This window comes from Dromiciops gliroides, chromosome 2 (genome assembly GCF_019393635.1).
Source record: "Dromiciops gliroides isolate mDroGli1 chromosome 2, mDroGli1.pri, whole genome shotgun sequence".
Lineage (NCBI taxonomy): Eukaryota > Metazoa > Chordata > Mammalia > Microbiotheria > Microbiotheriidae > Dromiciops > Dromiciops gliroides.
Window position 1 is genome coordinate 130,165,483 of NC_057862.1, and position 21,371 is coordinate 130,186,853.

General features: G+C 37.1%; 1 protein-coding gene across 1 annotated transcript in view; it reads left to right on the top strand.

Moving 5' to 3' along the window:
* Positions 1-7,532: 7,532 nt before the first annotated feature.
* The window catches only part of MCTP2 (multiple C2 and transmembrane domain containing 2), a 275,109-nt gene continuing 261,270 nt past the window's right edge, over positions 7,533-21,371 (top strand). The window contains exon 1 of the mRNA XM_043984960.1: positions 7,533-7,821. The gene's annotated coding sequence lies outside the window, so the exon portion shown is untranslated. The remainder of the gene's footprint in view (positions 7,822-21,371) is intronic.

A 21,371-nucleotide genomic window follows, 5' to 3' on the forward strand; every position in this document is an offset into this window, starting at 1 on the left:
ATTTCTGATGTCCCTTCTAGTTCCAACAGTTAAAGTTTCTAAAAAACCTCTGGCCCAATGCACCTGTCCCTCAGTTTAATTTGTATGACTCACAGATTAAAAAGTACAAGGAAATCCTCTGTATGTCTTTCAATATATCTTTTTCTCTTTGTTTTGCTAAGTATTTCAGTGTGGCACTGCTTTTATTACTTTTTTTCTTTCCCTTCTGTCTCCCTCTCTTACCTTATCTCCTTTTCATCTTTTCCTTCCTTTCCTTTTTCTCTCCCAACTGAATTACATTTTATCATTATTTGAGCATGTTTTCTGTTCTTTATTTTTTTAAACCGTTGAGAATATTTAATTTTAAAAAGATGCTTTTTACTTGCTTGAATTTTCTCTCCCCTTCCCCCACCAAGTGAGTCTTCTTTATAGAAAAACAAAATAAATCCCCTCTCCTTTGCTAGTAACTAAGCATTTTCCTCGGTTATGCGGTCAGGTTAATTTTGATTCCATTGTCCTGCTACTTTGGGCACAAATATTTTCAGGACTCAGAAACAAATTATTCCAAAGATTTGCCTACAAAACTCAGTAAGTCTCACAATTACACACTGAGCTTACTTGCTTGTAAATTACAGTTATTACATATTTATATGGCATCTTCTATTTTCAAAGTGTTTTTCTATCCATTAATTAGTAAATTCTTAAGTACTTCCTCTAAAGACCGGTATTTTGATCTCCACTTTGTAGCTAGATAAATTAAAGCTCAAAGATAAATGTCCTGTCCAGTAAAGGAGTTAATATTAGGACTTCAAAACTTGAATCTATATCTTAACTTTATGCATTAGGCCAAATTGTTTTTAGTGTCATTGATATATTTTAAATTCTTAGAGGAATAGAATTAATCCAATATAGCAATGTTGTTAGAAATAGTTTACTTTTCCTCTTCTTTCCACCCCCTTTACTTTTTCAGAAATTTGGGTCAGTTTGTGCCTGATTACCAAGTCTCTGGGTAGAGCCCTAGCTATGAATTTTTGTGCCTGGAGCAAGTGACATAAACTGTGCTCAGGGCTAGAAGCATGAAGTACACCCTCAGTTGAGTGATGGGGTGCCACACTGACTCATGGGGAGGGAAAATTATTGTGAATGCTGACCTGATGACACCAAGATGCAGAGCTTCCTGAAAAGTCTGGTGGTAGAGTGTGGAGAAGAGAGCTCACCCTAGTCCTCTCTCTGGTGGCTTCTTATTTTGACTTATTACTCATTATTTTTGTGTTATTTTCTCCATTAAGCTGAGATTCTTGAGAGCTTTTGTCTTTCTTTGTATCCCCAATGTTTAGCCTAGTGCCTGGCACATAGGAGGTACTGAACAAATGTTTATTGACTGACTAACTGGCTGATGGAATTAGGCGGACTATTACAGTTCACAGAAGGGTGAAACAGATTATTTTCTGAACATCGGTAAATGTATTCCCCAAGATTTGATTACTGCATGATCTGGAAAAACAGTGGTTTGAAAGGTTCCTCTGTTCCCATAACATTTTTGACCCAAGTCTTACAAATTCAGAGAGAGACCTTCTTCCTTTATTGAGTTTACAATAGCTGGTTCCTCTATTCTGCAGGACTAGGGTGAAGAGAAAGTAATTACAGGATATCTACTTCAGCTGTTATGGATTACCTCACAAGGAACGCAGCATTGTTATGATTGCACATGAGTGACTCCAAATTGTTGCTTATAAATGCATTGCAGGTCATGCCAATTGTGATAACAGGTGAGCAAATCCTGGCCAATAGCTCACTGCTTGAAATTGTAGTAAGCCAATAGATATTATTAAGCTACTATTCAACTAAGTGGAAATATCCCAAGAACAGATGCATGAAAAATAAATAAGTACGTAGATCTGGTATAGGAACCAAAACAAATTTGGTGATTGAGAAACACCAAATTGGCAACATGGGTGGTTCCTTCCAAACTAACCATCTTGACACTGATATTAATTCAGAAGGTTAGAGACAAAAGATTACCTGTCACAAAATCAGAAGATTATTACCTCCATCATAGCTAATTGTAATTTGTTTGGCTAGTTCTCATTGTTATACTCGGTAAGGAACAGATTAATTTAAGAAATCAAATACAGTAACAACATCTTAAAGTTTTATTGAGTGCATATCATAAGCACAGAACTCTTCCAAGAGCCTCTGGGATTACACAGGAAAGAAAAAAAGAAGTTTGACTATGAGTTTTGGTTTTTTGAGTTTTGTTTTGTGTTGTTTTTTTTTTTTGGCAGAACAAAATATTAGATATTTAGAAGCAACATTAAAAAAAAAACAACCTTACAATTTCTACCTGTGAAGAATGGAGGGCATCATAACCTTAGGTGGCTGGATTTTCAATTATTCATCTCTCATTTTTACATAATGTGTAGGGCTTTGAGTATTTTAGTTTCACAGTATAGTTGTTGTTTGTACTTTGTTCTCGAAAAGGACTATGACATGGTTAGATAATGCAGAAATCACAACGTAGAGCTCTACATGGGAAGAAAATGAGTGCTAGAAGTTTTATTTTTATTTGACTACCTAATGTATTATGATCATAGTAGCACTCCTCTTACAATTTAAGCTTGCTATTTCTACTCGTACTTATAATATTTTTTTACTATCCCCTGAAAAAATTTTCATGCAGTTTTTTTTTCTTATGTAGAATTTTTATGTATCTTCATGTTTTCTAAGGTTAACCCTGAAGATTAAGGAGGTTTCTAGTAGTTTTCTCATCAGTCCCCATGGTGGGACTTGCCACTAATTATCAGCCTGGCTTAATAAGCTTTTATAATGTAGGTTAATAAATAGTGGTTTATTATGTAGGTTAACAATAGTGGATAGAGTCCGAGGTCTAGAATCAGGAAGACCTGAGTTCAAATTCAGCCTCAGACACTTACTAACAGCATGAACTTGGACAAGTTATTTAACCTCTGTTTGTCTCAGTTTCCTTATCTGTAAAATGGGGATAATAATAGCACCTATCTTCTAGGGTTGTTGAGAGGATCACTTGAGATGATATTTTGCACCATACCTGGCACATAGTAAGCACTATAAAGATCTTAGTTGTTTATTATTAATTATTATTGTTATTATTATTATGTAGCAAAATCACTTGTTACAGAAATAACCCCCCCCCCAAAACTGTGAATATACTTAGGTCTTCCACACACAAGCTCTGCCAAGAGTGGATTTGGTTGGGGTGGGGATGATGTTATCTTGACTTGCTTGTGAATTGGACTTAAGTGAGGCAGAACTTTTCTTCACTCCATCTTTCAGAGTTGTTAAATTCTAATCAAAAGACAAAAGTCAAGAGGACTGGCAATGACCCAGAATTCAGTAAGTAACCTTGACCATTTTAAATTAAGGTCTTTTCCAGGTCTCAGTTTGTCTGAGGCAACAGCCATCTAAGAGTAGATCTAAATAGTAGACCTGCTGAATAGACCCTGTGAATAGTAATAAATCACAGGGTAGTTGGGCATCGAAGTGGATAATGTTAGGTTTGAAGGCAGGAAGACTCATCTTCATGAGGTCAAGTCTAGCCTCAGACATTTAATAGCTGTGTGACACTGGGCAAGTCACTTAACTCTGTATGTCTCAGTTTTCTCATCTATAAAATGTGCTGGAGAAGGAAATGGCAAACCACTCCAGTATCTTTGCTGAGAAAACCCCAAAGGGGGCCATAAAGAATCTGACACTGAACAAATAAATCACATGTCAACAGCCTGTGGCAAAGGGCTAACTCAGTTCCTGGATGCTAGAAGTCCTTGTACAGACAATATCTTCAGCCATGACTGCTCCAGGGACCTTGCTTCCAGCTGCTAAGTTGTTGATTGGATATTTTAAGGTACACCTGGACAATCTTTTTTTTGTTTTGTTTTGTTTTGTTTTTTTGTGTGTTTTTTTTTTTTTTGCGGGGCAATTGGGGTTAAGTGACTTGCCCAGGGTCACACAGCTAGCAAGTGTTAAGTGTCTGAGGCCAGACTTGAACTCAGGTACTTCTGAATCCAGGGCTGGTGCTCTATCCACTGCGCCATCTAGCTGCCCCACACCTGGACAATCTTACTCCTTCCCTTCCTCTACAAACACAATTTACTATTAGGAGTTCATATTTAGTAGATTTGACCACCACTTATCTGAGTCCCTCAAAACTAATTTGTTGTTCTTATACATATGGTTGATTTTATATACTTGAGACTGATTCTCTTTCTCCAGCATCAAGCTATTTCCTATGTGATGTCATTTACTTTAACTTAATGACCCAAGGTCCCTAAATTCTTTTCAAATAGACTAGGGATTTGTGAACCCCTAGTTTATTTATTTATTTATTTATTTATTTATTTATTTATTTATTTATTTATTTTCCTAGTTTATTTTTGATGTTTGATTCAGCTGAGACATTTGAGATTTTTGTATTTAATTACACTTCAGTAGAGCCCTACCCTCATGCATGTTTTCCTCCGGATTATTTTCTAATCATTTCTATGTACAGGTATTTTGATATTTCCTTTTCCACTTTCTTTTTTTTCCTTTTTTCCCCTCTCATCCCAGTTCTCTTTGTTTCTTCTTTTTCTCCCTCACCTTTCTCACACATATGAGGACTATCCTTTATTTTTTTCTCCTTTTTCTACTAGAAGGTAATGGAAAAAGCAATGTGTCCTGGTTTTAGAGGTTCTGTGTTCATATCCCATTTATTTGTTATTTGTATGACCTTGGGCTAGCCTCTGTCTTTCTATACCACATTTTCCTCATCTGTAATCATTTACCTCTCCCTCTGCTAGGGGTATTCATCTATGATGAGAGCAATATTTCTGCCTCCTAAAAGCCCCATACAAATTAGACTATTTTTTTTCCTTGAAAGACATTGAAACTGTCTTCAAAATTTAATTGACTCAGAGGACTCTGGTTTGGGCCAATGACAAAGCTTCCTGCTCCCTTGGGGACAAAGTGGTCAGGACTCCTCCCTCTGGCTTGTGGTAATAGATCAGAAACATAAACCACACCAAGAAACCTGCAGTAAACTAAACTAACTGAAGCACCTAGGTGGTGCGATGGATAGAACGTTGGACCTGGAGTCAGGAAGATGTGACTCCCTTAGCTTGTTATTATCTGTGTAACCCTAAAAGAGTCAAGTAGCCTCTATTTGCTTTGTTGTTTTTTCCCATCTTTAAAATAGAGATAACAATAATAATAATAAATAATAGCACCTACCTCTCAGGGTCATCTTTGGAGAGAAATGAGATATTTGTAAAATGCTCTGCAAATCTTAAAATGTTAAGTTATTTTTATTATCATCATCAATTAATGCTTTCTCCTTTCCCTGCTCTGAATGTCCTCCTCCTATTATGGCCAAGCAAAACTCATTTTGTTAGTTTGGGAGAAACAACCAGGGGAGTCACCCTGAGTTAAACCCAGTTCAGAATTTTACTAAACTTCAGTAGAATAAAGTAGGCTAGTAGAAGGACTGTTTCCAAGAGAATTGGTTTCTCTTCTTAGTTTTGACAGTTGCTTTAATCCCTACCTCACTCCAAAATGTCCTCTAAATTCCTCTGTCTAGTTTTTAAGGCCCTCTATAAGGTAGTCTTGCATTACTTTTCCAACATTACTTCCCATTACACCTCCAATAGAAACTCTCAACTCCAGTTGGTCCATTGTCTTACAAATCCACAAGGTGGTCTCTGTGGAAATAAATTTTCTCCTCTTTATGTGTGTAAGTTCTACCAATCAAATGAAGACTTAGTCAAGATTCATCTCTTCTAAGAAACTACCCCTTATGTTATACAGAATGTTATTCTCCATATTCCTCACTCTTTTCCTAAAGCACTCTTTTTCCTCTACTTGTATTTAAAATAATTGCTTATATCCTCTCAGGAACACTTTCATTCTTCACTCTCTCTCCAACTGCATACTCAGCTTTTAAAAGAAGAGGCATACTTGTACTTAGCTAGATGCTCTCCTAGCTCAATATTGAGCACATAGCCATAGAATTGCCAAAGTAGACAAAATCTTTGAAGTCATCTACTTTGATCCATAGCAGGTGCTCAATAAATACTTAAACACATTTTATTGATACCTTTCATTTCTATACTACCTTCATTGCCAAACATATCCTCCCTGTTCCACTACCCAGAGAGCCAGGCTTGTATCAGAGATTTATTTTGTTTATATTGTTTTTGTTGTTCTATATACTGTTTTCCAGGTTATTTTACCAAAGTAAAATCATTTCCTATGTCCTCCCTGTCTTATTGGAATGCTTCATATCCATTTTTTCTTATGATGTAGTAACATTCCATTCATCCTGGAAACAAGATTTATTCAGCCATTCCCCAGTTAATGGATATCCCTTTTGTTTCTAGCTTTCTGCTTTTGGTGAATATTAAACTTTTCTGCCACTGACCTCCTTGGGATGTATAACAAGCAGTTTTAGTCACTTTCTTAAATGAACGTCTTTCTCCTCAGTCAATGTTTTATGGTGGGAGGAGAATAAGAGCATAAGAAGTTAGCAATAAAGACATGGAGAGAGTTAAAACAGTGAGATACAAGTAGAAGCACCTGGAATAAAAGTTATATGAGTAATGGGCACAGTGGCAAAAGCATTGGTTCTGGGATAAGAGGACTTGGGTTTCAAAATCCCATTTTTGCTGCTTCCTACCTCTGTGGCTTTGGTTAAGTCATTTAACATCCCTGACTTTAAGTTTTTTCATCTGTAAAATAAAGGGGTTTTCGCTATATCCTTTCACAGGGCCCTTCCAGCTCTAAACCATGATCCTATGATTAAGTCTTGCTGTTCTTCAGGTTTTAGTCAGCAAATGATTATCCTATAATATTTGTTTATAGAGATGTGTGGGAATTAATAAATAAATAATGTTAACTAGCATTTACACTTTATATTCATTATCACATTTAAACCTCACATCAGTCAGGAGAGGCAGGTACTATTCTTATGTTTTTACAGAAAATGAAACTTGAGGCTAAAAGAACCAGGCCCATCAATTGACCAGCAAAAAATTGACCAGCTTGATTCCTCTGGGTAATCTTAAATTCTGGTGCTCCTTTAGGTGACTTGTTCAGGGTCACACAGTTATTGTATCTGGGGCAACATTTGAACTCAGATCTGCCAAGTTCCAAGTCCCAGCATTCTATTCACTAAATTATCCAGGGTGTATCTGAATCGTTGCAAATGAAGGCCCTACAAAATGTAATTATTTAGTTAGTACATTTTTGAAAGCTTCAAATTCAACAAGCATTTGTTGATAGTGCCTACACTGTGCAAGGTGCCAGGGCTCCAAAAACAAAACAACAAGCAGTTACATATACTGTCAGACTTTTCAGGTATTTATTCCTGTGAGCCAATCCAGACGTGTCCAGCCTGAAATATTCTCTCTTCCTGCCAGGCACCTGAGCATATGGTAGATTAGCCAACGTGCTTCCGGTTTTTTTGGTCGGAGGCAATTTACAGTTCTCGGGCCGGACTGACTGTTCCCCTTTAAGAGACTGCTCGCGTGTGAGCTAGTGTGAGTGTGTGTATGCATGGGTGAGTGCTGGGAAGTTGCAGCTGTTGGTCGTGATGCCTCCTCCGCTGCCGGCCCTTTCGCCCCTCCCGCCCGGCAGCCGGAGTCCCTGGGGGAGAACCTTGGCAAGCTCTCCCCATGCATGAGCGGCAGCGTCCCCTGCCACCAGTCTGAGCCGAGCAGGTGAGCCGAGCGCTTCCAACCAGGTTGCACGGCTGGGGCGGCAAGCTGAGCGCCCTTCAGCAGGGCTGGAGCCCTTGGCTCTGCTGGGCTCCCGGTGAGCGCTGACATTAAGCAGGTAAGGCAGGTGCCTTGCACTCACTTGGATCTCTATCAGTGCGGGGACTGGATGGGAGACTGACCCCCCAGTTTCGTAGCGGGCACGGGGAGAAAGTTGGTGATGAGAGAGGGGGACTCTCCCCTTTGCGATGCAATCCTGTTGGGGTTCTGTAGCGCCAGGTTGCCTGAAGCGCTTTTAGGACAGGTAGCACTGACTGACAGAATAGGGGTACTGAGAGTTGTAGGACGACATTGGATTGTTGAATCTGGGCTAAGCGACAGAAAGTGCAGGGAGAGAGGAGCTTAAGTTGTCTACCTACAGGAAGGATCTCCTTTGGTGACATTAAAAGGATTCAAACCGAATCTGCTTTGAACGCCTGGGAACCAGCCACTGTTTGAGACTACTTTCACCTACTCTGTGGTTAGATTATTAACCCAGATTCAATGGCTTTTGAGGCTTCCCCCAAGCGTAGACCCGGTGAATCCACTTCGAGTGGTTCGGTCTCTGGTCTCTGGCCGATTGATTTGTTTAGCAACATATAAGCAGAAAGCTACTATGCTAATTACGCAAATTACATACTTCCTCTGTGCAGACTTTCAGTAAAACTTTAAACTATGTATTGAGCCAGACTTGGTGTATGTAAAGGTTAAATACTAGTGTGGTTAACAATCCAGGCAACATTCATATTTGCTAAACAAATCGCGCATTATCTAACTTTAAACCATTCGAATCTTCATGTTCAACATTTTATCTTGTCCAAGTGAAGTTTAGAGGATGTGTTAGAGGTGTGAAGATCTAGCCATTTAAAGCATGTTTTTAAAAGCATGTACAGGAAGTAATATTTAGCACAGTCATACTGGAGTATTTAGAACCCTCACTCCTATTAAACCTACTTCAGGAATATGCAGAAGTTCAAGCTGGCTTTCTGTTGATTTGACTTTTAGTTCTTCCCTGAGCATTCGTTTTTGTTAGACTGGTGAGACGTTAAAAATCTGACACTAGGCAACTAACTCTGTTAGTGTTTGTCTTCTTTGACACTGAAGTACAAAGTTATTTTAAAAATTAATTTCTTTGTAGGCCAAGTTAATCATCAAATAGATATTTGGTAAGCTATGTAGGAAGCTTTTAAGTCTGTCTTAAAACACTGACATCTCTTACATAGTTTGAAAGATATGTTGTAGAAATGTCAAATTCTAAGGAGATTATAAATGTCAATCTGTTAACATTCGAAAAATATAATAAAATTTTATGGAACAGTATTTTTATGGGATACAAGCATATATATGTTTGTGTGCATGTATATGTATACATATATTTGTGTATTCTCATGTCAATATAATACAATCTTACCTGATGGGGCAAACTAATAGGTTTTTTTTTTTTAATCCCTTTTTTTTTTTAGTGCGTATATAATGAGGTAGCGACCTCTATCTATTCATGTCTTTTCAGCTTGTGTTAATCTTGTCAATATATTTCCTGTAAATCCTCCACAGGCAGTTCACTAAATGTACTCTTGATTTCATGACATGTCATGGATACCAATAGAGCATGTGGGCAGTCCATTGGTTTTTAACACAGGTTTACCTTTTTTAGTCATACATTACTTGAGAATAATATCTTTACATCATTTTTCACAGGTCTAATTATGATTCAGTTTACTCGAGTAGATCATGCATGTCTCTGCCCTTTGTGTGGCCTGAAGCTGTAATTCTTCAGAAACTTTAGCTTACTTAATCACTAGATTATTTCACCCCAAGAATGTTGGGGTGAAAAAGATGGGCCTTTGTTTAGTGAGGAAGCTTTGGGTTGTTACAAGTGTTGTACAATTTAAAAAATACAATCCAGGCCTCTACTCTTTCTATTCAACTCAAATTCCTGTTTATTGTCCATGTGCAATGATTGTCCAAGATGTCTATGTTGATAGTGCTGATATACTAATTGGGTGGTTTTTCCAACTGTGTATCATAGACCCAGACAATCCTTGGAATTAAAGTTCTTACCTTCAACAAGAAAGTAAATGGCAAATTTGAAGGATTGTATTGTTCATCATTTTCTATAAGGTCTCAGAAAGGTCCAAAATGGAACTAGAAAACCACAGTTAGTGACTTTGAAGGTGGATTTTCTATACATTAGCATTTTTGTCATAATTAGGTGTCATTCCCATGAAAGAGGGGTCACTATAGCTACTTAGAAAATTAAGATATGTTATTTGCAGAATTTTGATTAGATATTTTTCAAACTTGTCCTATACCTTCTTTGGTCAAAAAAAGCCCAGAAGTAGCATAGCAAATGGGAAGAAATTCAGAATTTATTAAATTTATATATATATTTTTTTTTTAATTTTTTTTTATAATTTTTAGTGAGGCAATGGGGGTTAAGTGACTTGCCCAGTGTCACACAGCTAGTAAGTGTTACGTGTCTGAGGCCGGATTTGAACTCAGGTACTCCTGACTCCAGGGCCGGTGCTCTATCCACTGCGCCACCTAGCTGCCCCCTAAATTTATATTTTAAGTAAATGATCTTTAATGGTTTGATCTCTAAGTTGTTTTAGCAGATATATGCTTTTTGATAAAGCACATTATTCACTATAGAATGGGAAAGGACAGTAACTTTTAAGAATTCCAAAGAATCTTTTCTGATGGAAGCAGGATATTTCATTACAACTTCCTAATCATTGTATGTGATTATATCCTAAAATGGAGGTTTTAAATAATTGATTAAAGATGGTTTCATATCTGCCAGACGTATTGAAGAGAATATTCTACTTGGATCAAATTTGGTCAGGGCTTCTAGCATTTTCATTTGGTTAACAACAAAACAACTTGTTAGAGAACTAAAAAACTTTTCTGGAAAAGAATTGTTCTGAAAGTATTATTTCCAATTAAAAAGATTTTATAAAGTCTTATAGACTGATGAAATGGTGGAGCTGTCCAGAAAGACCAAAGAGTGATGAACATAATTAAAAGGAAAACTTGTAATTAAGACACCAACTGGAAGAAAAGCCAAGGCCTAAACCTATTTCTAGCTCCACCCTCTCTGCTTTGGTGAGTCACATCATTTCTCTGAGCCTCAGTTTCCACTGGAAAATGACTTTGCAATAAATAAAGTCTTAGGTTCCATCCAACTCCAGAATTCTGTTTTTCTAAATGCCTTATATTTTGAACAGAGAAAACCACAGTTGGTTATATAATAAGGTAAAAGAAAGAGAAGGTGCCAACCATAAATCAGACTCATCTTCTTTATGGGACTTTTCCCTGACATGGATCAGCACAATTCTTCCTTCTCCATCATTATTTTGGGTACTCTTGAATTATTACAGTGGGAGCTCAATAATCTGTCCTCTGGGAGGCTTTTTACAGCTTAATTTGAATACCAGAATCACAGATGACAGAATAATAAATGTTATACCTGAAATCAATCTTGGGAATCGTTTAGAGGAGTAATTTGAGTTCTAGAGAGGGCCTTACCACCATTAGAATCTCAGACAAGACTAAAGCCCGACTATCCAGATTCTGACTCTAGTGCTTTTTCCACATCTTTGACCTCTTCCATTTCCAGAGAAGAACTGAATTTTTTGATCTATGACTCTCCCTAGAATAATGATACCCTATAAGCTTTCATGACTAATGTATTAAGTGAATCTATTAGCTTATCGGTAATCATACCATTAATATGAGGTACCACTAGTGTTGATATCATATATTACCAATGTGTGTGACTTTTGTTCTTAATTGTAGCTCTCATTCTTTAGAAAATGGTCTATTTTGACCATCACAGGTAATTTTAGTTTAAATAGACAGGTAAGCCTATTTCTAAGAAAATAATCCCATAAACCAGCCAAATGCTTTCCTTCTGACTCTGAAGGATACAATTTGCCCCCTTAATGAGTCACAGAAGGGAGAAAATATTCACTTACCTTTCACTTTACTGTAGGCAGAAGAATTCTCTTCCAAGGCCACTATAAAATTGGAACATATATGACCTCCTAATCTTTATTTTTTATTTATTTTTGTTTTTGTTTTTTTTTAGTGAGGCAATTGGGGTTAAGTGACTTGCCCAGGGTCACACAGCTAGCAAGTGTTAAGTGTCTGAGGCCAGATTTGAACTCAGGTCCTCCCGACTCCAGGGCCGGTGCTCCATCCACTGTGCCACCCAGCTGCCCCGACCTCCTAATCTTTAATTGGTCTGAATGAAAATTATCAGTAACTAATATAACTAATGTAGCAATATTAGCTGCATATCCATTGAAATTCAAAAATAGAGTTGAATGAAAATGTGTGATGGAAATTTAAATCATACTATATTTTAATGTAACATATAGTCTTTCGTATCTTAATTTGTTCACATGTCACCTATTTATTTTTTATAGTTTGTTTATAATTTTTCTAATAAATTATACAAATATTACTTCACATAACTCAGTAACAAGCATAAATTTATATTTTAAGGGCAGATTAAAAAAAAATTCAAATGAAGAGAAGATACTCATATACTGTCCCTGGAACTAGGGCTTTAAAGACAAAATTGTAAGAATCCTTGCCTTCAAGACGTTTAGAGTCTTTGGAGGGGACACCATATGTGCACAAGTAGACTACAAAGAATAGTGAGGTGAAATAGTGAAAGCTCTAATGCTTGGAGGCAGGAAAAGGTCATACCTTACTTGAACCTTGAAAAGAGAAAAAAAAATTCTGAGGAGAGGTGAGGAGAAGGGAAACCCATTTTAGGCTTAAGGGGTGGCTCCTGCAAACACAGAGCCAAGACATAGAGAACCAAATTAATGAAAGAACTTCATTATTGTGGGTAAAACTGATTATAAGAGTCACTTTTCTAGAGAGTAAAGTGGTCTTCACAGATGATATGATGAGACAAATAGGTCTATTTCAGCTTTTCTCCTATATAGATTGTAAACTTCTTGAAGGCAGGGTGCTTTTTTTTTTAATCTCCAGTGCCTAGCAGTAGCAGCTTAAGAAATACTTGCTGATTGAACAGTTAAAAATTGTAAATAAAGAAACATACTGTACACTCAAGCTAACAAGGTAAAATGTAACATGGGCAAATATAAAATCTCATATTTATGTTAAAAAATACCTACATAACTCAAGATAAGGATCTTCATTTGACCACTTACTACTTTTATGACTATATGTAAGCACCATAATGACCCTTCCAACTCTAAATTCTATGTGTTATCTCCAAATCCTAGTTTCTGCTTCTGAATTAATCACATTACATATACTTAATAATCATATAACAAATTTATTGAATTTTTATTCTCTTAACACTACTCATGTAAATATTATGAAAACTTTGGTGGAGGGGAGAAGATAAATTGACCAAGAGATTATAAAATAATCTTTAGCAAATTTTCCAAACATTTTGGGGAAATTTTCAATTATGCAATATTTTTTATATAAAGAATTTCCAAATTATGGGAAATGAAAACTTATTAGCAAAGAACAATGTCTCACTTGAACCACAGAAACCTAAAATGCTGGGACTGTTTATACAACTTGTTGTCAAGATGACAGCTTTCAATGAAATCTACATTTTGATTATCCTGCAAATGACCTTTTACTTTTATTTCCCATTTCATTTATGGGAACAGAATATTCGATTGATTCTTCTTCCACAAAAAAAAAAAAAGCCTCCTTCTTTATAAAACACTCATTATCTTTAACCTTGTTTTTGACCATTTCACTCACTTCCTTATATGTTTTAGTATTTTGAGTCACTCAGGAAAACTTGGCAGTAGTTGTTCTCAGAATTTCAGACCTGTCTAAACAAGATACATTTCTCTGATATTTCTTCACCTTCCTCACTCCCCTGTGAACTGGCACACAAATATCTAGCTTTACTAAATCATAGAAGCATAGAAGCTTTGGATTGAATGGGGCCGTAGAGATTATCTAGTTTAACCCTGTAACTTGCAGAGCAGTCAGGGAGGGAGTGGAGTTATCCAGAAGTGTGGTGCATTAGCAGTTTATAAGATTGATCTGAAAAACACAGCAAAAGCAGAGAAAGGTACATAGCCAATTGCCTTTAAACAACATAAACTATTTATGTGTGAGGGGAAAAAAAGAGTCTTTGCAGGTAGGGTGTGGTTCTGGTCATTAATAACAAATTGCTTTTTGAGACATTTCCTTCATTAACTTGTTCCTCCCCATCTCCCAGACTTCTTTTATAAGTACTTTATAAAATTTATATTTAACTGCCCAATTACCAGACTTTCGAGATTATTGCTTTTACTCTGTGTTCTGTGTCAATATGTGCTGTTTGTCAATTTTTTTTTCTCTTAGTGGAAGAAAGCTCATACTAAATACATTGAATAACTACTGGATGTTTTTACTTCTTAAAATTGAAAGCAGTTTTTATAGCCTTTCTTTCCGAAAGCACATTAAGGAATAAAACAAATAAAATGGCATCATGTATTTATATGCGGTAATTTTATTGTGCTGAAATGCATCCATTTTCTTTCTCTCAATTTCTCATTGACTATTTCCAAATCTAACTTCTCTTTCAAGGGAAATTATTCTTAATCTGTCTAAATAATTCTGGCTTTCTTAAACTGCATGATTATGCATCTGTTGTTCTTTGGAGGCAGCATGGTATAGAGCAAAGAACCCTGAACTAGGAGTCAGTACTTGATTTCTAGTCTCAATTTGTCCAAGGCCACCTTCATCAAGTAATTGAAATTCTGTGGGATCCTGTTTCCTGGTTCATTTTAGCTCTAAGATAAGTCAGTACTCTCTGAGGTTGTTATACTGTAGTCTCTAGCCTGACTGCAGATGTAAAATCCTTAGAAAACACAGATTATTTTGAACTATATGAGAGAGAGGCAGAAAAGCTGAGAGAAAAAAAAAACAGGTAGCAAGAGAGACACAGACAGAGAGACACCCAGTCAGAAGTACACAGACACACACACACACACACACACACACACACACATATGTATGTATGTATACTGAATATATTGGCATAGGCATTGACTGCATTGATTGATTGATATATTCCTTTGGTGACCTTTCCAGCCATGTGTGATATGAGTAAATGTGACCAGGTGCTTTGGTAAAGTTGTCTTTCACCTGATCCAGGTGATGCAATAACATTATCTCTCCAAAAGAAGCCACCTGTGGAGCAATCCAAGAAATCATTTCTTTTAAATACACACCAGATTACAGTTTGTTCACATGAGATATATACTTTATTTTGGTTTTAAAATGATATATTGTCTCCTCCAGATGAAAATGGATTGGCATTTCAAGGCCCATACAAAAACACTTGGGTGCTTGTTGTGGGTGTGGGTATAATTGTAATTTCATTGACGATAGGGAGCTTCCCTATGGGGAACTGGGTCTACCAGTGCAGAGCAGTAACTATTCTACAACTTCTAGTGTTAGCCTATAGCCTGGAGCACTGATAGTGACTTTTCCAAGACACTACATAGCCAATATGACACAGAGGTAAGACTTAAACATGATGGTGGGGTTTTTTTTGTTTTTTGTTTTTCTTCTTTTTAATTTAATACACTTCACCTTTGCTATCACAATACAGAAAGCTCTGGAATTTGGCATATATCTAAGATGTTGTGAGTTGGATTTCTCAAGGGCCTTTTATAGCTGATCTTGTGGTTTTCCCCAAAACTAAATGTAAATATTGGTTAACAGTTTCATCTAAGGAGGCAAAGAAGTCAAGACATTGCCATTTTATAAGTTTAAAGAGCTATAGTGCTTTAGGTCTTTGATTCTGAGATATTTTTGTCTTTCTCACAAAACATAAGGACTGTAACAGGCCAAAAAACTAGTCTTAGGATGTGGCAGAAAGTCTCTTGAGTCTGAAGTGCCAGACAACCAAGAGTGGGAGGACATAGTTAAGCCTCATTATAACTGACATCTGATGTCCTAGATATAGTCCTAATGCACCAACACTCATCAAACTTGTTATCCCAATAAGTATGTTATAGTAAGAGGCCAAACTTTATCTTACTTAATTCATTAAAAGGAAAGAAGGGAAACAGAAATTTGCAGAGGTGAACCTGAAAAGGCCTCTTGTCTTTTTGGGCATGCACCAGGCAAGTCTGTACAGTGTAGATACTATTGCTTTGCATAATGTTTCCTGCTGCTGACCAAAGCTTCAAAGAAAGAAAACTTATTTGACCTTGGAGAAGAGTAAAGAAAATCCCCTCCCCTCTTTTGCAGAGGCGGGAAGACTGTGTAGTGTGTACAAAGACTTTGTTGATGGTTGGTTTTGCTGAATATGCTCTTTTTTTAAGGAGAGATTATATTTGGATGTGAAAATTCTGTAAAAACAAGAGCTATCAAAATAGTTTTCGAAAATAATAGTTTATTATTTCCATAAAAAGAGGACCCAAATGATGAGTCTCTTAGAAACTGAATAGAGGCATATTTTTAAATACTGATAAATGTTTTAGTAGGCATGGAAGATTTTCTAAAGCAGATCAAGTTCAGTAATTGGGGGTTATGATAGCCCTGTTCAGTTTCCTGAATTTTTAACCTTCCTTTTTAAAGGAAGACTAAATACTAGCATTTAATTAAATAGTTGATAATAGAATGCCAATTAAAGGAATATAGAGACTAAAAACAATACAATGTTCTGAAGAGAGGACTAAAAGCTGAAGTTGAAGTCCATATCAATGCATTGTATCATAGCTGTCCCGGAGGAGACAGTGAGCCCTTTGGAATGATGTAATCAGAGAAAGTTTCTTAGAATAGGTGGGGGTCTTCATTAAACCTTAGAAAGATGGAGGAGATTTGGATAGCTCAGGGCCATACAGTTGTCCCTGATGGGAATAATACTTAGTTTCTATAATTGCTACTTGAAGTTTTGCATAACTTTTTCTAGGACCCCTTACTGAGCATAGGAAAATAGGTGGCCTATTTAAAGTCATTGGGAGGTAGTTGGTGTGGTAGATAGAATACCAGGCCTGGAGACTGGAATATCTGGGTTCAAACCCTGCCTCAGACACTTACTAGCTATATGACCCTGGGCAAGCCACTTAACCCTGTTTTCTTCAGTTTCCATATCTATAAAATGAGCTGGAGAAGTCAATGGCAAACCACTTCAGCATCTTTGCATCTCTCCCCAAAAAACAATCAAATAGAAAATCTAAATGAGGTCATAGAGTCAGATATGTCTGAAATGACTGAACAACAACAATAATTTAGGGTTATTGGTCAGCCTTTATTAAGTTTCTACTACATGCCAGGCATCATGTTAAGTACTGGGGGTAGAAAGAAAGACAGAATACCATCCCTGCTTTCAAGGGGCTCACAGTCTAATGGGGGAGACATAACATGAAAACAAAAATTTTCAAACACAATATAGACAGTATAAATTGGAGATAATAAATAGAGGGAAGACCCTATGATTACATAGGATCATGAAAAGATGCTATTTTAGCTGAAAGCTTAAAGAAGTCAAGGAAATTAGGAGATAGGGTTGAGTGAGAGTATTGCAGGTATTGGCAACATCCTATGAAAACACCCAGTTAAGAGATGGAGTATCTTGGGGGAAGAACAAGGAAGCCAGTGCCACTGGATTACAGAGTATGTAGAGGGGTAAAAGTGTGTAAGGTGTAAGAGAACTAAGGAAAAAAGGAAAGGACAAAGTTGTGAAGAGTTTTGAATACCATGTCAATGCACCTAGAGGTAAAAGGAGCCACTGGATTTTATTGAATAGGAATGCTTGTCCAAAAGTTTTGAGCTTTAAATAACAGAAAACTGCACTAAAGTTTTTGGGACACTATCATGATTAAACAGAGGCCTGCTTCTATATCTGATGATCTTTGGGGAATTAATTCTAATTGTAATGAAATGTTAGAAGTCATGACTGTTTAATCTTGTTTAGTAATTACTCCGTGTTAAGATTTTGTTTACAACATTTTAGCCTGAAGTGAAAGTGCTATCAAGATGTTATTAATCCTTGCCACCTAATTTTATAGCCGACATTCTTTGCTTAACATTAAATGAGCATTCCAAGAAAATTAGAAAAGGTTAGAATGTGGTAACTGTCCACTTAAACAGTTATATATTAAAATTCATTTAATAAAATTGAAACAGACATGGATATAATCAAAATAGGAGGGGGAAAGCCCCCCCCCTTTTTAAGCAAGATTGTTTTACAATTGACAGATTCCATTTCACTCAAGAAATGTCTTCATCAAGCATTTTCAATACAGATGACATCTTTGATATTGGGTAACTCTTTGGGGAATATTGACATAATGAAGTTTAGTCAGTCAGCTAGCATTTATTAAGTACATGCTTTGTGTTAGTTACTGTCCTAAGAACTGTGGGTACAAAGAAAGTTACTCATAGGCTTGGTCTAAAGAGAAGGTATTTGTGGCTTAACAAATGGAGAGTTGGCCTAGAGCCAGGAAAACCTGGGTTCAAGTTATACTTCCTGCATATACTGGCACAGTGCCTGGCACATAGTAGGTCCTTAATAAATGTTGGTTGATAGATTGACTATATGACCCTAAGCAAGTCATTTTACTTCTCAGTTCTCTAGGCAACTCTCTAAGACTATCCCTTGCAGAGGAGGTGCTAATCTATTGAAATCACAGGTCCAGTAGACTATTCCTAGTCCTCAAAAAAAAGCTATATTTCACATTACTCCAGGAAATCTCTATTTACACATATATTTTAACTTAATATGAAGGCAAGGAAGGTTATAATGCTCGTGCTTGAATTAGCTTGAATTCACTCTTGGTAATTCTTATTTGGCTCATTCAAGCATTATGCATCAGGCTTGGGAAGAAGGCAGAGGTGAAAAGGAAATCCTCATAAATTAATTCCCTTTCAATGCTTTTCTCATTTATTCCTCTTTGCATTTATTTCCCATAATTGTTGGTGGAAGGCAGATAGTTCTAAAGGAAAGTCAGTTTTGAAAGATCAAAGACCCTCACCAAACATTAATAAGGCTACCTAGGTAGTACAGTGTATATGGAGTGTTGGCTAGAGTCAGGAAAATTCCTCTTCTTGAGTTCAAATGTCACCTCAGACACTTATTTGTTGTAGGATCCTGGGCAAGTCACATAACCCTGTTTGCCTCGGTTTCTTCATCTGTAAAATGAGCTGGAGAAGTCACTCCACTGTCTTTGTCAAGAAAACCATAAATGGAATCATGAAGAGTCAGATACTCCTGAAAAATGACTAAAGAACAAGAAAAATTAATGGAAGAAGAGAGTATAGCAAAGGGCTGATAATGTTTGAATTAATCATATGGATTTCCTTTATCTTTTGGTCAAATGTGAGGTATCTATTATCAACTTAACTATGTCTTTTGTGAAGATGATAAGATGAGCAGGTGGTCTTTTCTAGAAAAGATTGATGGAAGGGAAAGTACACTTGGGCTGGAGAAATGATAAATTGCTTTCCATATTTACTTCACTTAAGAGAAACCTTCAAAGAAGTCAGATTTCCTTATTTTATTTACCTATTTTGTATCAAACAGCACTGAATGTCAATATAGCATAAATTGTTTAATAATTAAGGAGCTGATTACATTAAAAGTGTGTTTTAGGTTCTGTACCTTTACGTCAGTTTCTGGTCAGTTAGTATTGACTATAACAATCGTAAAAGGAATCACTGAGCAAAGTGACTTATAGGAAAATTAGTTCGTCTGAGGTTTGACCCCTGTCTCTCTTCCCGTGCTCTTCAAGAGCAGTCTCATATCACATTTCTCCTGCTCTGGGACCCTTGAACTGAACAATCTGAACCTAGTAGTTAGATATTCTCAACAGAATGATCCTCATTTTTGAAGGTGTCTTAGAGTCACAATTGCACAAAATCCAAGTTGAAAATGACTTCTTATATGTTTTGTGGTTTTATTTCTTTTTCAATTGCATTAGCCTTTTTGGAAAGGTCCGAAATGGAATGAGTCCTTAAGTTAATTTCATATGTAAATACCCTTATTTCACATTACCTTTTTAAGCTGTTTGTAGAAGATATATCAGTCCTTCATATTCTTAGGTAGTCAAAATCTATTGAGACACCTGCCGGAAATAGGCGCTTTCTCTTCTTACAATATGATCTTTCAACCACGGATTTCAATTGTTTTATAATATTTAAAGTGTTTGAATAATTGTGTGTATTTAAAGAAAAAGGTGCTAAAACCAGAAACAGTCATATAGGCTTCTGACTGGAGAATGAGTAAAAAGAGACAAAAAAAACCCACTTGATTAATGGAAAGCATATGCAGTAGTGTAAACTGTACTGTGGTTGTTTAAGCACATGCATTTTCTTTCCAATCGATTAACTCTCATCTTGGGGATAGGGGGTGGGGACAAAGGGAGAGCGAGAGAGGGAGAGAGAGAGCGAGAGAGGGAGAGAGAGAGGGGGAGAGGGGGAAAGACAGAGGGGGAGAGGGAGAGAGAGGGGGAGAGGGAGAGAGAGGGGGAGAGGGGGAGAGGGAGAGAGAGGGGGAGAGGGGGAGAGGGAGAGAGAGGGGGAGAGCGAGAGCGAGCAAGAGAGGGCGAGAGAGCGAGAGGGGGGGGAGGAGAGAGGGAGAGGGAGAGAATATGAGTAACTAAGCAAAGACAGGAGCACAATTCTCATGACCTAATTTTGGTACCTAAGAGCAGAAAAAGTATGATGACATTTAAACTACAGATTTGTATGCAAGTGGACATAGCTAAAACTGAACACTGATATTAACTTTTAAAAGGTAGAAACTACCAAGTTCTGTGATATCTAGAGAGCTCCTTCTTAATTTAATCATTTCTTGGACAGAGGTGGAACACCTCCTCTGGAGTCACTATTCCACACTGGGTCCCAAAATACATTGGGTCCCAAGAGGCCTGTCTGCTACTTCTCCTAGGGTGAACCTTGTGGGTAGCTCTCCTCCTAATACTAATTCATTACAAGTCATTAGTATGCTTCCTCCAATAGGCTCAACTGTGTTGTTTAGTCATTTTAGTCATGACTGACTCTTCTTGACCCCATTTGTGATTTCTTGGCAAAGAAACTGGAGTTGTTTCCCATTTCCTTCTCCGGCCCATTTTACAGATGAGGAAACTGAGGCAAACAGGGTTAAGTGACTTGCCCAGGGTTATGCAGCTAGTTTGTGTCTGCAGCTCTTCCTGAGTGCAGGACTGGCATTCTATCCACTGAACCATCTAGCTGCCCTTAGACCCCTTTAGAAAAGGCATTTATTCAAATGGTAAAGCCAGAATAGTTGTTAACAAAGCATCCCACCCCCCCTCCCCGCCCAAACAAGTCCACTGCCTGAAAAATACAGAGGTCATGGTGGGGGAATGAATTTAAAGTATAACATTAGAAAGTGTCCCATGTAGAGTACATATGAGGCCAAGGTAATTCACAACTTCAGAAATGCAGGTCTCCAGTGTCTTTTTTTTTTTCCCTCTGAGTGTCTTTATGAAGTTTTGCTATTAGGCATGCTAGTAGTGGATGATGCATCTTGCTACCTGGCTGAGCTGACTCCTTCAAGGATAATGTCTCCACCAGATGGAGAATTCACTTGAGTTTGCACATGGAAGCCTTCTGTGTCTTGGTTGGATGGACTAATCTGCTGTTGAACTGGGTCAGGCA